The sequence below is a fragment of the Pezoporus occidentalis genome, unplaced genomic scaffold (assembly GCF_034315485.1).
Source record: "Pezoporus occidentalis ecotype Australia unplaced genomic scaffold, CSIRO_AGI_Poc_V1 ctg11, whole genome shotgun sequence".
Classification (NCBI taxonomy): Eukaryota; Metazoa; Chordata; class Aves; order Psittaciformes; family Psittacidae; genus Pezoporus; species Pezoporus occidentalis.
In genome coordinates this window covers 13,045,322-13,060,389 of record NW_026912886.1, presented here as the reverse complement: position 1 = coordinate 13,060,389, position 15,068 = coordinate 13,045,322, and the positions used below count along the sequence as shown (strand labels likewise).

Below are 15,068 nucleotides of genomic sequence, written 5' to 3'. Positions count from 1 at the left end.
TTGGCATTAAATGTATTGTTTAAAATCTCTTAACACTGTAAATCAAATTGTGCCTCTTATACAATTGAAACTGAAGTACTTAGTGGGCTGAGGGGAAAAGACACCAGGCTAGGGGAAGTGGTAAATAAGCAGAAAAAATATATCCCCCCCAAATAAGGCTGAAGTGAGAAATGCAGAAGTGCATATCTATATATAGACACATTTACATAGATGTATATACATGTGCTCGCACACACACACACACACACACACACACACATACACAGTAACGTTACCCAAGGTCTGATAGTAACTGGGGACTCAAATACAAATGTTCCTTTTCTTTTTTTTTTAATATAATGAAAATTTGCAGACAGGATTTATGACTCTAGCATCATTTGTCTGGATGATGTATGCTAAATTTACATCTAACTACACGTAAGTAACTACGTGTGTGTGTGTATATGTACATAGTTTTGTTTTATCTGTGAGTTTGTTTTTCTTGTTTCCACATGCAAAGATCTGAGTGTAAAAAGATGTATTTGTGATAAGCTGGTAGACATTCAAATTGTGAAGCTTATCCAAGGCTTGTCAGGGTGAATGTACTGCAGATGCAAAACCCTTTTCAAAGCCTCACAGGAACCAGACATCTCTTGCAATATTTCAAATGGAACCATTTGCTTGGACTGAAAAATTTCAGATGCTCAAAGAAATATAAAGATGGGGCAGAAAAAAGCCTACTTAAACTTTCAGAAGATTTTGGCCCGATTTCAGCCCAACTGGTCATGTAAGATGTTAACAAGGGTCTTAATGTTCAAGCTGACAGCGCTGTATGGAAGTGTTTTGTACTGAAGATCCCTGGGAATTTCAGTCTGCAGTCTTCTAAGTTGGCTTCCTGTGTGGACATTAAAAAAGAGGCCTTTGATCTCGTCTTTAGCTGTGGATGCACATAACTAAAATTCTTACATTTGTCTACATGGCATGAGAAAAAGAGGCTTCCCACCACAGGAAAAACTTAAAAGTAACCTTGCCCATTTGCATGGTAGAGATTCTGTTACAGAATATAAACTGTCCATAAGCCCTAGATAAGAAGCAACCTAGATCTGTCCTGGCCCAGATAGATATTCCTCCAGGTAAGACACACTGTAAACACACTTAGAAGTAACATAATGAAAAAATCCCTTGCTTGCCCTATTTCTTTAGAACACTTTATCTGAAGAGGACAGCAGGACTGGCTGGTAGCCTCATGGCCCAGGGCTTCCTCTGAATTCTTTTTAATACTTCCATGGTGTTGTGTTTCTCCTGTGGTCTTTCAGCTCAGTGTGTTTCTCAGCCACTTCCCACTTCCTTCAAAAGGAAATTCTCAGCCTAAAAGACTCTGATTTCAAGGAATGGGGCATAAGACACCTCCCTGAGCTAAGTTTTCCCACATGTGCGAAGTATGAAACTTCCAGTTTATGGAGGAGAGTTTACCAAAAGTGGGATTTTTGGATTTAGCAATAGACAGTGGTGATCAGTGCTTTGGGGATTTTGTTGCATAGGGACAGATGTCCCTATTTTGTCTTGACTGTAGGATATAACATGTCTCAGACACTTGTTTAATCAGGAGCTAAAGTGGGCCCAGCTCTCTCCAGTCTTGTGCTGCTTTAAGAATCTTGGGAAGAACAGACATTGTGGTCATCCATTGAACTGATCAAGAGCGTTTGGTCAATTTTCTGTTTCCCAGAACTTCATGATTTTAAGAGATGTCATCACAAGGAATATAAATACATCAGGACCAACCTTTGAAATACAGACATGAGAAACAGAGCACATGAGTGTGTAACAACCTCCCTTGCTTAGATGGCACACAACAAATTGTCTTTGTGGATCTCCATCTGTGGGACATTGGGGAGAGCTGACTCTGTTTATACTGTGTGCTCAGACAGCAAAAATCGCATGCACTTTACTCTGAGAACAGCTGAATGATGTGCAGGTAATACAAGCCTTCAAAAGGCCTGACATAGAAGGTTATTCTTTCATCTACTATTCCACAGCAAAATATTCCATTGGATTTTATCAGACCCCGTCAGTTGGGGAAAAAGGAAGGATGGGCAAACATGCAAGAGTTGTTTTTTTTTTCTTTTTGGTTCTTACTATTCACTTCTTTTTATTTCTTATTTTTCAGTCAACCTGACTTCAAAACAGAGTAAGCAGACTTGATCTCACCATGTCTTGGCTATCCCGGGGATTGCAATTGCACTGAGCCCAGAATAGATGTGCATGGAAATTGCACATTTTCAACTGATGGCTGCACAAGATCAGAAGCCGTGGCAATGCTGACACTTTTGGCCTGGAACTTGGCAGGGCTGTGAAAAACTGTGGAGCTGCTGTTGCAAATGGCTCATTTTCTGACTTAGAGGGGAAGAACTTGTAGTTTCAGATGTACCACTTCTGCAGATCAGTGAAAAGGGGGGAGACTTTGGTATCAGTCCACTAGCTTATCTCTCGCAAGCTGAGAGAAGTTAATATAAAGCATTGTAATCTCTTTCACAGCCTCCAGGACTCATAAGAAACCATAAGAAGAAGTTTCTCAAGCTTAAAGTGTTCTATAGGATACTAAATCTTAAGTCTCCTGGAGGCCACTGGGGAAATGAAAAGGTGTAGTTGTCACATTTTGTCAAAGTATAACATCTATATAATAAGCCAGTTAGCTCCCTTTCTTCAGACCCAGCCCAGCTTGACGTACTAGGGCCATGTTCTTTGTTTTCCAGTTTTATTGATATGGTGTGTTGTTGGTTTTTTTGTTTTTTTTTTTAATCAAAGCAAAATAAAGCTCACCTTGGGCCAGATCCTCAGATGTTTTAAATTGGTGTTGCTCCACTCTCACTGATGAGACTGATTTATTTCAGCTGGGAACCTAGATCCTGATTTACATTCTCATTCTCTGTTCTCTTTGGTACCTCTGGTCTTTTAGCTTCAATTTCTACCCTATTTTCTTTTGTTTAATTATATCAAAACCAGAAAAAATGTTATGTTTTCATCCTCAACACTTAGCAAATGTGCCTTGGTTATAAGCTGGACAAGCAAATGGATGATTGAAAGAGTTTGGTTTGCTTTGCAAATCAGATCTTGGCTTCTACAGAGAGGAAGGAGACTCTTCTTAAGATGGGACCTCTGAAGAAGGAGTACAACCAAGAAAGGACATTCTCTCAGCAAATTAAGGTAGGTCGCATGTAACAAGAGATAAGCAGAATAAATGGACAAGCAGGGTAAGTAAGGAGATGGCTTTTATGTTGATTTTCAGGCTGTTTTTGGTAGAACTTTGGAGACAATGAGTGGTGAGGAGATAGGGAAGAGACATAACAAGTGTGAAACCTAATGAAGAAAGAGAAGGAAAAAATGTCATGATAGAGTGGGGAATAAATCTCTAAAGAGAAGATGGACACTTGCACAATAACTTGTTCATTAGTCCTTGGTTTATATTCCCTGCCTCAGAATTGTCACTTCTAATTATCTTTTCACCTTTGGTTATTAACCGCAATCACAGAAAACTAATGATCACCAACCTTGCTTCAAAATATTCACTGCATAGTGCCTGAGATTATAACAGTTTTCTTAATTTGACCATATAAATAGCAATAACTAAGAATTTGCATAAAAGAAAAACAGTCATGAGCCTGTGAGTCAAATGTCTTTAACAATTAAAGCTTCTATGGTAAGAAGAAGGTTAACTGCTGGATTTCTTGACACTCGCACATGCCTGATATATTTAGTATCTTAGACACAGTTTTCCTTTCCTCTTTTTTTTTCTACCCTGTGGAAGCTAAAACTTTATTATAAAATTGAAGATAAGTATATCAGTTTGCTGGATGCTGGCAGAGCAGAACGCAAGCAATGAGAAGATAAGGGAATTTGGTCAAATACAAAAAATACCATGGAACCTAAACCAAATGACATCAGATAAGACCTCCACTGACTTTCTATTAAAAATGTAATAAATAAGGATCACAGAAAAAAATCCTTTTTTTTTTTTCCCAACACTTTTTTTTTTGTTATTGTCTCTAGTGCTTCAGAACTGTATCTGTATTAGTGCTGTTTTCCCATTTAGAATAAATAAATGCAAGTCAGTTTATACTGAAGGTCTGTCAGGTCCAGATTAATGATGAGAATATATATATTTAATTTATAGACTTAATTATACACTTGTGGGACAGCCTTACTGGCCTGCTTAGGGACTTAACTGTAGTATTAGTAAGTCAGTGAATCCTGAAATCTTGACCAGCAGTTCTGAGAGCACAATAAAGGCTGTTGAACTGGATGGAAATTGAGTTAAAATCAGTGTAAATGTTACTGTGATCGGTAGTGGCAATGTTTGGTTTTGAGTGAGTATTCAGCTTCCCAGATGTTCAGAGCTAGGCTCTTGGATGGCAGCAGCGCAGTGCATTGAATTGGTTTGTGGAGCGCAGCGTAGCTCTGTTGAAACAGTTCAGCTCCATGGACTGGTGTTATTCTTGGCTGTTGGAAAGGGCTGCTGCTTAAGCTGCTGCTTCACCAAGTGGGAAGAGAGGGATTGGTAAAAAAGAGAGGAAAAAGCAGAATTTCCTCTTGAGGTCTGTTATTCATTCTAAAATCCCTTCCGTTCACTAGAGACCTCCAAAAATGCAGTTTGTCTGCAGCATCTGCAAGATGTCACTGGTGATGAGAGACAGCCGCAGATAGCTTTACTGTGGTGCTTTCTTCACCCATCTTGGATGTTTTCCCTTACAGATGCAATTATCCCTAGCTGGCAATGTTTGTGGATTTAATAATGTAGACACTGGGAATCAGACCATGAATTGTAAAGAGCATATATTTAATTGACAGCTCGTCCAGGATTTTAATGTGTCTAGATCTTGGTATCACCTTGCTTGGGACTCGGGTAAGCTCTACATCACTGCATAGAACTATAAAAATAATAAAAGATATCCTTATTCATGGCATAGTCTGCTGGAGAGAGGTAGGGGAATTGCAGTTGCTCTTAACAGCAACTCTCTCCTCATTTCATTTCCTATGACACCTACAAACAGAAAACGGTCACACTTTCAGTCTGGCGGCACATTAGAAATAAGGCATAGAATGGATAATTTTTGCCTTGAAAGCATTATGGAGTTGTTTAATTTCAGAGGAGGTTTTGGACTCCTTCCATCCAGGAATATTTTAACCTTTCCAGTAGTTCACTGTTCGCACCTACCTGTTTGGCTCAAGCCAGGCTGTCTCAGGGCTTTGGCACTGATAAACTTTAAATGACAGGGCAAAATATACATTACAGGCTGGAAAAGAGACAGTGTTTTTGATGGGAGAGGAATCCCCTTTGGGCTTGATGCTTGCCTGTGGCCTTAGGTGAGGTTTGCTTAGTGGTGTCTGCTCGGTCTCCAGTGGACAATATTCTGTGCCATAAAAAGACTCCATGCATAATATGACGTCTATGTTGGCCTCTGCCTTGAAGAAACCCGGATGAGAGCTGTTTATATCCATCTAGGGACAATCTCCAGTAGGAAAGATAGTACTCTTTGGCTAACGGATATCTATGCCATTTCATTTTATTCCACATTTCAGTCTTATGGATCTTTTTCTTCCACCCCCCTTTATTTTTTTTTCCCCTTCTCTCTCTTTACATTTAACTTCAATGTGGGGATTTTTAAGCATCTGTAACTTTCTTGAAAAAGGAGTGAAATGATCAGCATTCATCATATGCTTTAATTAAATTTAATTAAAGAACGTTAAACATGATATGTACAAGTGAATAATCAGTGTCAGTATAATTCTTTCTCCTTCACACTTTAAGCTCTCAGTTCTTAGGCAGAATCAGGTTATAAAAAGTTAAGAGTCAACAATAAAAATCAAATCTCAGAGAAAACATGCTGTGAAAGGAAAAGAGACAACAGACCCACAGAAATCCAACCAACCCTTATGCATTTGTGCATTCTACCTGGCACTAGTAATCTTTTCCCTTATGGTACTGCACACTGTAGGCTTACAGTAGTGCAGGTATTTTCCCAGTGCTAGGCTCAATTTGGGGTGTGTGAATGTGCACCCACACGTGCATCTCCCAGCAGATAAAAGAGAGTCAGTAAGAGAAAGTGTGTGTCACACCCTCTAAATTCAGGTGGCCTCAAGCAGTGCCATATAATCCCAGCCTCAATTAAACTTTCCAAGGTCAGTGGTGTTCTACCAGGTCAGACATAAATAAGTCAGGTGAGAGTCCTAGGGCACTGAAAAGCCATATTTATTCTTTATCCACAGTTCATAGCTATCAAATGAAGCCTAACAGAGAGAGGGAGAGGGAGCGTGTGTGAGAGTGTGGCTCTCAAAGCTGATCTTGGTTTTTATTTTGTTTTAGAGAAAAAACACAGTTCTCACACAGCCCTACCTTAAAACTGCAGGAAACTTCACTGTGACTCTGGAAGTTTCTGGAAGACAAAGGAAGAGATTGCAATTCAATAACATTGTGTTCAGTGATTAAGATATTCAAGTGCAAGTATCCTATTAGCTCTGAAGTTTTTCTTCCAGATTTTCTTAAGAGAGCTTTCTTATCTTTCAAAATTTAGTTCTGTCTATAGCTAAACCTTTACTGCGTGGAGTGTGAGACTGCATAAACAGTCTCAACAAACAAACCCCACCTGAATTCATGTATTCAGATTTCATAACCTGATCCTGCCAGTAACGGGCCAATATTGCACAACCTATTGAAGGCTTGTAAAAGTTTATTTTCATTTTCTGTTGTTTTAGGAAAGCAGAAGAAAGAGTAGGGAGAATAATGATGTATATATCTTAGTCCAAAAGGGTTAAAGACTGTGGACTTACATTGGCTTCTCTGGATGTCAGACCCACTGAGAAGAGTTATCACAGTCAGAGAAAGTAATTAAGGACAGTTGAGGTCCACTGATTTCTGTACTGTCTGAGGAACAAAGTGAATTTTATAGGCTAATATGACTAATAACCAAATTAATATATATGTTTTAATAAGCCAACATACCAAAAGTCTACCTTGCTGTGATGCAGAATATGTTAAAGGTGGAATTTTGACGTGTCATTAGAGCTTTCTCATTTTATTATTTAGCAGGGAAAAAATAATCGTTGAGGATAATTTTTGGGGTGAATTATTAAAAACAAAATGAAAATCCTCCTCCTAAACTCTCATTTCTCTATGACTGAAAAACAAGAGAACCCCCTAAAATGTGAGCACAGTCATGTTGTAAAATTGTTTTAAGCAGAAAGTGTAAGTACTTTTTCCTAAGAAAAGCTCAGAGGTCTGGAGCTGGTTTTGTTAGGTTGACCTAACTTGGTTTACACTAGTTTACACAGTCGAGAAACTGATACATTAATGCTGCTGGGAAAGTCTTCTCATAGCTTTGATTTGTTTTCTCTTATTTCATCTTTTCATTATGATTAAGATATGGAGATCTGTTAAGTATGATAAGGTGTGTATATATATATTTGCTTTCTATAGACTTTCACTTTCCTGTTGAAAGAAATAGTTTTGAAAGTGCAATTGAGTAATAACAAAAATAAATTTCCAGATATCTTTATGAATGATAGTGCTAGCTTTTATTTAGCATATATAAGGAGATCACATCATTAATTATTGTGGATATTCAGACAGTGGATACTTATACACATGGTTTTGGATCACTGAACGTATACAACTTTTGTCAAGGGTAACTTTTAATCTGAGAAATATTCAAACACATGTATAATCACACATTTATCTTCCTTACAATAACTTGCAGGCTTCCAATCAGGGAATGGAAAAAATACTAGGTGATTAGCATCTCCAGACACATAATGGCTAGTGTTGATTAGTTAAAGCGAGCCTTTTCCAAACAAAGAAAAGTATTTGTCAAAACTGTTATACAATTTTGGATATATTTGCTCTATTCATCGTCAGGCAGCTGTATTAGTGATTCTGATTATGAAAATTTTAAGATAAAGATAACATTAAAAAGCACAGGGCATTAGGGAGAGTTTATGGGGGACAAAGTGCCATAAAGAAGTGTTTACAGAAATATCAGTCTTATTTTATAGGCTTTCGTATTAGAAATCATTTTAGCACTTGGTATCTGTTAGCATATGTGTTAAGAGTCCTCTGCTTCTGTGCCTCTGGTTTTAACATCTGTAAGTATAAGGGAAAAATCTTGACAAATGTTTCTGAAGGTTTTATGTGCTCTTTATCCTGACCCTGGATTGCAGTCCATGTTATGCCCGTTACAATAATAGTAGAATTGGGATCAGATGACTGGTTCTACAGATTAGATGCGAAGAGAGGGTGTTACAACAGCGTACTGGGTTCCTGTTAGATTTTAACCATGTACCATGTTTTGGTGAAAGAACAAGGAGGGGGGGGAAGGAAGGAAAATTTATCTTTTTGTGATATCTGCTTCCATCATGCTTCCCCAGCTAGCTCTCAAAAATGTGTCTTAGTAGTGAATACGTTGCATGACTCACTCTTGAAGGAAGGAATTAAAGCAAACCTCAAGCAATCAATGCCATAAGAAGTTTCACCAATAGCTGGAACAAAAGGTGATTAAATGAAGCTGGATCCAAGGACACTTTTTCCCTGAGAGGAAAAGATAAAATGTCTCTTTAAGTCTAAGTTGATATAAATGTATATAGAGGTTTTAAATATAACTCCCACATCACCGAAGCACTCAATCTTAAACATTGGCACGTAGCAAGGCCATGGAAACTCTTTCAGCTGCAGGGTCCCATTCCTCACTTAACAGACTTTTTGATAATTTACAGTTATCTCCACCATGCTAAAGATACCGATTAAGGGATATGAGCCAAGTGCTTTTTCCAGGTCCAAGTTAGATTAGTTACAACATCCAGAGTTATTAATTGGAAAGAAAAAGGGAGGGCATTACAGAGGGCATTATATAGCTCAACATTTTGCATGTATCCATGTGTTCTGGTTCTCCATTTATTCAGAGTAAGCATTTGAAGTCAGTGGCTGAAAAGAAAGTAAATGCTCATAAAGTTGTCCTCTGCGAAGATTCCCAACCCAGATAAGCAGCACTGCAGCAAGAAAATTAAACATCTAAAAGGTCCCAGGGATTCCTCCAGATTCAGTGTGCTGCAGAGCTTCATGTAGGGATTACTCTACTGACCAAAATCTTTGTTTTATGTTATTCTTTCCTCTGAACCCACCCACCATCATGGGCAGAAGGGCATGGTCAGCGTGCACAGCAGAAATTGTTCAGTGCATCATCAGCCAGAGTTTACAGCACAAGTTTTTGGCTGCTTTGATTTCACTGTACTCTGTAATGGCTGTAGAAAATCAGCCTGTGCCTCTAACCTGCTTTGAGATGCCCTCGGACATAGTGCTGGGTGACAAAAATTATTTATTATTATTTTTGTTATTTTCATAGATTTTTACACATCCAGAGTTCACACTGGGGGAGAAAGTTATGAACCTGTTATCTTTCACGGGTTATATTATTGATCAAAGCCAATGATGATGTTAAAGTTATATAAATGTTTTGTAGGCCTACAGTGATTCATGACTCTCTGTACAGTAGCAGTGTTCCTGATGTTGTTGCACTGTCAGGAGCTAATGTTCTGATTAATGCATATTTTCCTTCCTGATTTAAGAAATAGCTTATGGCTAAAGATCCTTAGATGTTCTCTGATTTATTGCTTCTTTTTTTCCTTTCCAGTTTCTTATTCCTATATATATATATGTATGTATAGTATAAATATGTGTATTTGAAAATGTCAGCTTTAGAGATATCTCTGATGCAATACTCTTATGAGTTGTCTCTAAAGGCTGGTATTTGTTTTGAAGAATGAATTTTGTTAGGCCATGTCTGCAAATCTATCCTCTGATGGGGATGTGCTAATCAGCATGTGCTGTTTGTCAAAACAACACCAAACAAATGTGGCCCTGTCATTTACAGGCTTATAGGGGACAAGGGGGAGGCTGCTTCTACTGTTAAAGCAGCATGAAAAGTCAGGGTGATCTACCATAGTTGCAGTATGGAACTATCACGCAGTACACTTGTGCCCTGGCTCTTGTATCCCAGGCAGTTGGGAAGTGTTTGGGAAGGGAGTGGGTGTGATGGGATACACCTTGGGCTACCCAGCTGAATGGTCTACAGGGAACAACCTCCAGACATGACGTAGCTCAGTCCTTAGGTCTGCTGAGGTCTAAGCACCAGAGCCAGATAGCAGAAGGTTGGCTTAAGGTATTCTCCTTGGTTTTTCATAGGGCTGGTTGGGGTAGAGGATGGGCTTGTGAAGTGTCGTTGAGCACTATAACTGCTTTTGTTGCTTACACCCTCTCCCTGGGCAGCAGTGTCAATGGAAATTACTATGCTTCTGCAAAGCAGTCAGTGTCTGATTTTCCTTTCGATTTCCTCATGCATGGAAATCTAAGTGTTTATGGTGATGTCCATGTTGATTTCTTCAGTCTTAAGTCAGAACTGAAGCCAAGAATAGTTATCCCCATAAATTTTGTTCATAGGTGTCTTTGTTAAGGACAAGACAAATGTATTTCGTCTGATGCAGGGACTAGCCACAAATTCAGTATGTTTTTTTTTAGGTCTATTTACTAAAAGTGGAATTTTTGCCAGTTAGACCTCTGGTCCTTTAGCCTAAACTTGCTGGAGGAGTGGTGTGCAGAAGAAAGTACCCACTTTGTTTTTATCTGCCATGCTGTAAACCACCTACTTGTGTCCTTTTGTGTCTATTGTGAAGCCTGTTAATAGTTGTTACTGCTAATTGCTGTGCTTAGCTTGCTGTGTTCATCTATGTGCAGAAACCAGGGAGATCAAAGAGCAGTATACTCCATAAAGTCTTGCAGTGTTCATTCTACAGCTCTAATTCACATGCTCATGGCTGAGGTACTACACTGGGGGATGGCACAGAACATCTGAAAACTGAAGGAGAGAAAAATTACCAGTATGTCGCTCAGACTTTTGGACTGCTTCAGCTGTAGTTTCAAAATGAAGTGTTTTGCACTGCTTTGATACAGGACAGTGCCTTTGGAGGCTACCCCAAGGCCTGTGTTATCTGAAGCAGCCTATGAGGGATGATAAAATTTATCTTTTCTTAAAAAAAGCTGCAGAGAAGCACAGAAGTGTACAAAACCTCATGAATCATGAAGTTTCAGTGCCTCAGTAGATGATTAAAAGCCACAAAATGAGCAGTCTGTTCCCTCAAGACTTTAACAAACCAGATCTTCATTAAAGTGATGTAAAAGTTTTAAAAATATACATTGTTCCACCAAATAAGAGTTGAAGGATCAAGAGCCTTCTCAGCATCCAACACATCTGAAATTAGAAGTGCCTTGGAGGTGAAAATGCTCACCTAATCCTATGAAGAGGCTCCAACCTAAAGTTGCATTGGAAACCCCCTTCTTCCACCTACCCTTGACTTAGAAGTGGGGGCCCTGACTGCCATTATTATGAACATTTCAAAGGGTTGTAGATATTCCCAACCACAAAAAGGCCTCCCTGAGGCCTTTCTTCAGACTTAATTTTGGATTCTGACATGAGACATGCCAATATTATTAAGCTGCATTGTCCACGTGTAGTCTTTTGAGGAAGAAATGATTGCAAAGGCACTTTTTTCAGCTGGAGGTGGCCTTGGCACCATCAATGGTTTGGGTAGGTTCTAACCTGGAATATAAGCAGGTTCTATAACATAGAATATACTTTTTAGTATTTTGTTCTTAAATGATTTTAGGTTGATAATAATAGTCATGCCACCAGCTTTGGCACTGCTACAGACTCAGTAGAGTTCAAGTGATACTTCTGCTCAGTCTTCAGCAGTCTCATTAATTCTTATAAGAAAGACTTCATTTTATGTTGCTGGGCAAAATATATTAAGAACCCAAATTTGGTGTCTCCCAGGGGTCTGTCTTGCTTTAAAGTATTCACCAGACCTCCGGCACATTATTATGGGTTGCCTGCTTATGTAAACTGTAGATTTTTGTTTCTGCTCCTGTCTGTTGAGATAAAATTACCAGCTGATGTTTACCCAGAGACATAGGAATAACAGTATTATTAACCATTCCTATATATTTTGTGTCATTATGACTGTAAGGGCTTGTCTGAATAATAAAGATTCCCTTGAGTGGGACTCACTAGGGTAAATGACTGTTTAATAAAGACAGATAATGTAGATGAATCATTTTGACTACTTAGAGGAGCAATTGTGCTAAAACTCCTAACTTGCACAAAGTCCTCTGAACACATTAGGGGGTCAAATCCTGCCCCTTGAAATTATTGTAAAATTGCTGCTGAGTGGAAAAGGACTGAGGTCTCACTTTAGGAACAGGGACATATTTTTAGCAATGTGAATTTAATTCATTTACATGGGGGAAACTTAACTGCTATCATTTCTTAAACCTTAAGACTGTAAATACTATAAAAACATGCCTACATAAATGTCTATATTCCATCTTCATACATTGAAATATATGTTTAAAATAGATTTCTGCTAAATTATATGGCTCAGCTTTCTGTCTTCTCCATGATGTGATACTTCATGCTACACTGAAAGAATAAGAATATGAGTTTATTAAGTTTACTCAGAAAACTATTCAGTCATCTGTATGAGCTCTTGGAGCTATGTCAACATTTTCTTGAAAGATATCTGAGATTATTTGATGTTTACTTTTTTAAGTACAGTATTTGTGAGTAAAAGTGCACAAGAACATTTTATTACATTTTAAATGTAATTCCTGATCCCAGGGTGCTGTCTATATAAATCTGAACAAACCTACGAAATCACTATCTATATTAGATCAGCAAATCCTCTCAGTCCCAGAACTGGTCAATGTGTTAAGAATAGGAGGCAAAAGTGAAATTCCTTGGTAATAAAACTTCTGAGCCTTGACAACTGTGAGGTAATGTCATTTCTTGCAGCATTGCCTAGACCTTTCAAAGCACACCACTCTTTATTATATGCCTTTCCTGTGTCCCTAAACCTTTACTTCTGAAGTGCACATCTCGCAGGTAATTACTATATAATGTACTTTTCAATCAACCTCCTAATTCACTCAATGTAGCACGAGCTTTAGATAAACCAGGAAGATGTGAAATGCAGAATAAAAGGTTTAGGTTGTATGATACCACTCACCTGTTCAAAATCTTTTGCTATCTGTGGAAAAAAATGAAGAGTTCTCCTCCAGGATAATTCAGGTGGCCCAGCTCTTCTCCCAAGCAGCGATGACATGAGCTCTCAGTATTACTGCAAGGTCCTGCCCCAGTCTTCTTTCCTAAAGGTGAAGCACAGAGTGAATCGCATCTCATCTGGAAAGTAAAATAAGGAGACTCACAAGGGCCTGCCTCCTAATTACCAGATTTCCCATGACTTTTGTGCAAGTCCCCTAAACTGAAGAACCTAAATTCAGGGTTAAAATTTGTGTTGTGTTTTGTAAACAGATCCAACCTTTTGTAGAGGAATTGTTGGCTGCTGCTGTTATTATTATGCTTGTACATGCACACTGAGGTAGGCTCGCCTCTGCTGGCATTGTGGATGTATTTAAATTTACTGTGATCAAGGCAAAATACCCTGCTGAGAGGCCCAGGTTCAGCAGCATACTAATAAAGTATGTGACTATTGGACAAGAGCTGCTCTCCATCTGGCAAACCCTGAGCATGGACTTGAGTAGGATTTCAGTTCTGTGCAGTAATCCCTGTGGATTTACCCAAAAGTTTTTGAGGGGCCCCAGTACATGAGATGGCAAAATATATAGTCCCATCTCTAAAAATACATGTTGCATAGTTAACAATCATAGAGTTCATGGAAGCATTTAAAGATAAAGGAAAGGGGCAGCTAGTGATTATATACAGACATTTGCATTTTTATTTCCTTCTGTCCTTGAATCAGTCTAATCTTTAGTGAACAAGGTAGAGCATGGCCAATATGGACACATTTGTGTTATGCAAATTCCTCTGGAATAGTTGAATGACAGGTAACAGATTGTATTTTGGAGCTCTTCCATGTAGAGTGAATCAACAATTTCCCGCAAGTCAGTCTAGCAAAAAATCTGTGTGGTTCCTTTTGCTGCATACACAGCTGTGAACTTCTGTGTTGACTGCTTTCAGCTGAAACCAAAAATAGTTCTAAAAAAATAAAGAGTATTTAGACATTAGAGGTACTGAGAAATGTAAAAGATAGCCTGAGTTCATCCTCAGAATTCCAGTCCAAATTTCCAGCCAGCTTGGCTGGGGTAGGTTTTTCTCCCTCTCTCCAGTAGCCCCATATTACTCACCTTGATGTCCACAGGGAGAAATATGAGTGTGTTCTGGAGCAGCTTGACCCTCTCCATAGAGAGGAGTAGGGAAGAAGCTCATAGACTTGTTTGGGTGGAAGGGACCTTAAAATCTCATCTAATCCAACACCCCTGCAATGAGCAGGGACATCTGACCTAGATCAGGTTGCCCAGAACTGCATCCAGCCTGAATGGCTCCAGGGATGATGCATCCACCACCTCTCTGGGAAAACTATTCCAGCATGTGAACCTAGGGCAGAACAGTGCCATTTGCTGTGTGATCAATGAGACCAGTTTCAAGATAAGACTCCAGTCCTTAGACATCAGAAACTTCCCAATCTGCTCTGTCAGAAACAGGTGATGATGAAGCTTTATGGCAGTCCTCAGCACTGGGTACTGCAGAGCTGTACAACACCAGCCAAACTCTTAAAAAAGCAGCTCTGAAGTGCTATGGACAACACATGAGAAGGCTTTAGGAAAACTATTTGGCAGGATTTATTCATATTTCAAAAAGTTGTAGTGTTTCACTTCTGGAGGAGCTTACTGCTCTTTGGCACTGGTACTCATGGGATTAACATTTCATGCTTATAACATTGAAATAAATAGGAAACAAGATTTCAGGAGAAATAAAAATGCTGTTATTCAAAAAGCAGCATGATGATTTTCTTCCTAAATGTAAGCTTGGCCCAGTCAGGAATACTTATAATTTATTTGGTGACCCTTCTCTGTAAAATATTTTACTTGTGTAGACCACATTAATTTGTAATCATGGTAAAATGGTCTGTACTACTGCTGCTGCCTCTGATTCATTGGTGACCTGTACAAGGAGGCAACACATGCTTATTGT

At 38.8% G+C, this 15,068-nt stretch overlaps 2 long non-coding RNA genes across 4 annotated transcripts in view; one reads left to right on the top strand and one right to left on the bottom strand.

Moving 5' to 3' along the window:
* The window catches only part of LOC134170200 (uncharacterized), a 92,912-nt gene that overhangs the window by 46,187 nt on the left and 31,657 nt on the right, over positions 1–15,068 (top strand). For 2 of the 3 annotated variants that reach the window (XR_009967151.1, XR_009967152.1), the window contains exon 3: positions 2,147–3,183. This is a non-coding gene — a long non-coding RNA (uncharacterized LOC134170200). Of the gene's footprint in view, positions 1–2,146; positions 3,188–15,068 lie in introns of all 3 variants that reach the window. The other variant, XR_009967154.1, reaches the window with a different exon arrangement.
* On the bottom strand, positions 3,983–13,219 carry LOC134170212 (uncharacterized). The gene is made up of 4 exons (XR_009967157.1): positions 13,084–13,219; positions 10,827–10,877; positions 6,371–6,410; positions 3,983–4,266 (listed from the first exon to the last, which is right to left on the bottom strand). It is a non-coding gene; the product is annotated as an uncharacterized LOC134170212 (long non-coding RNA).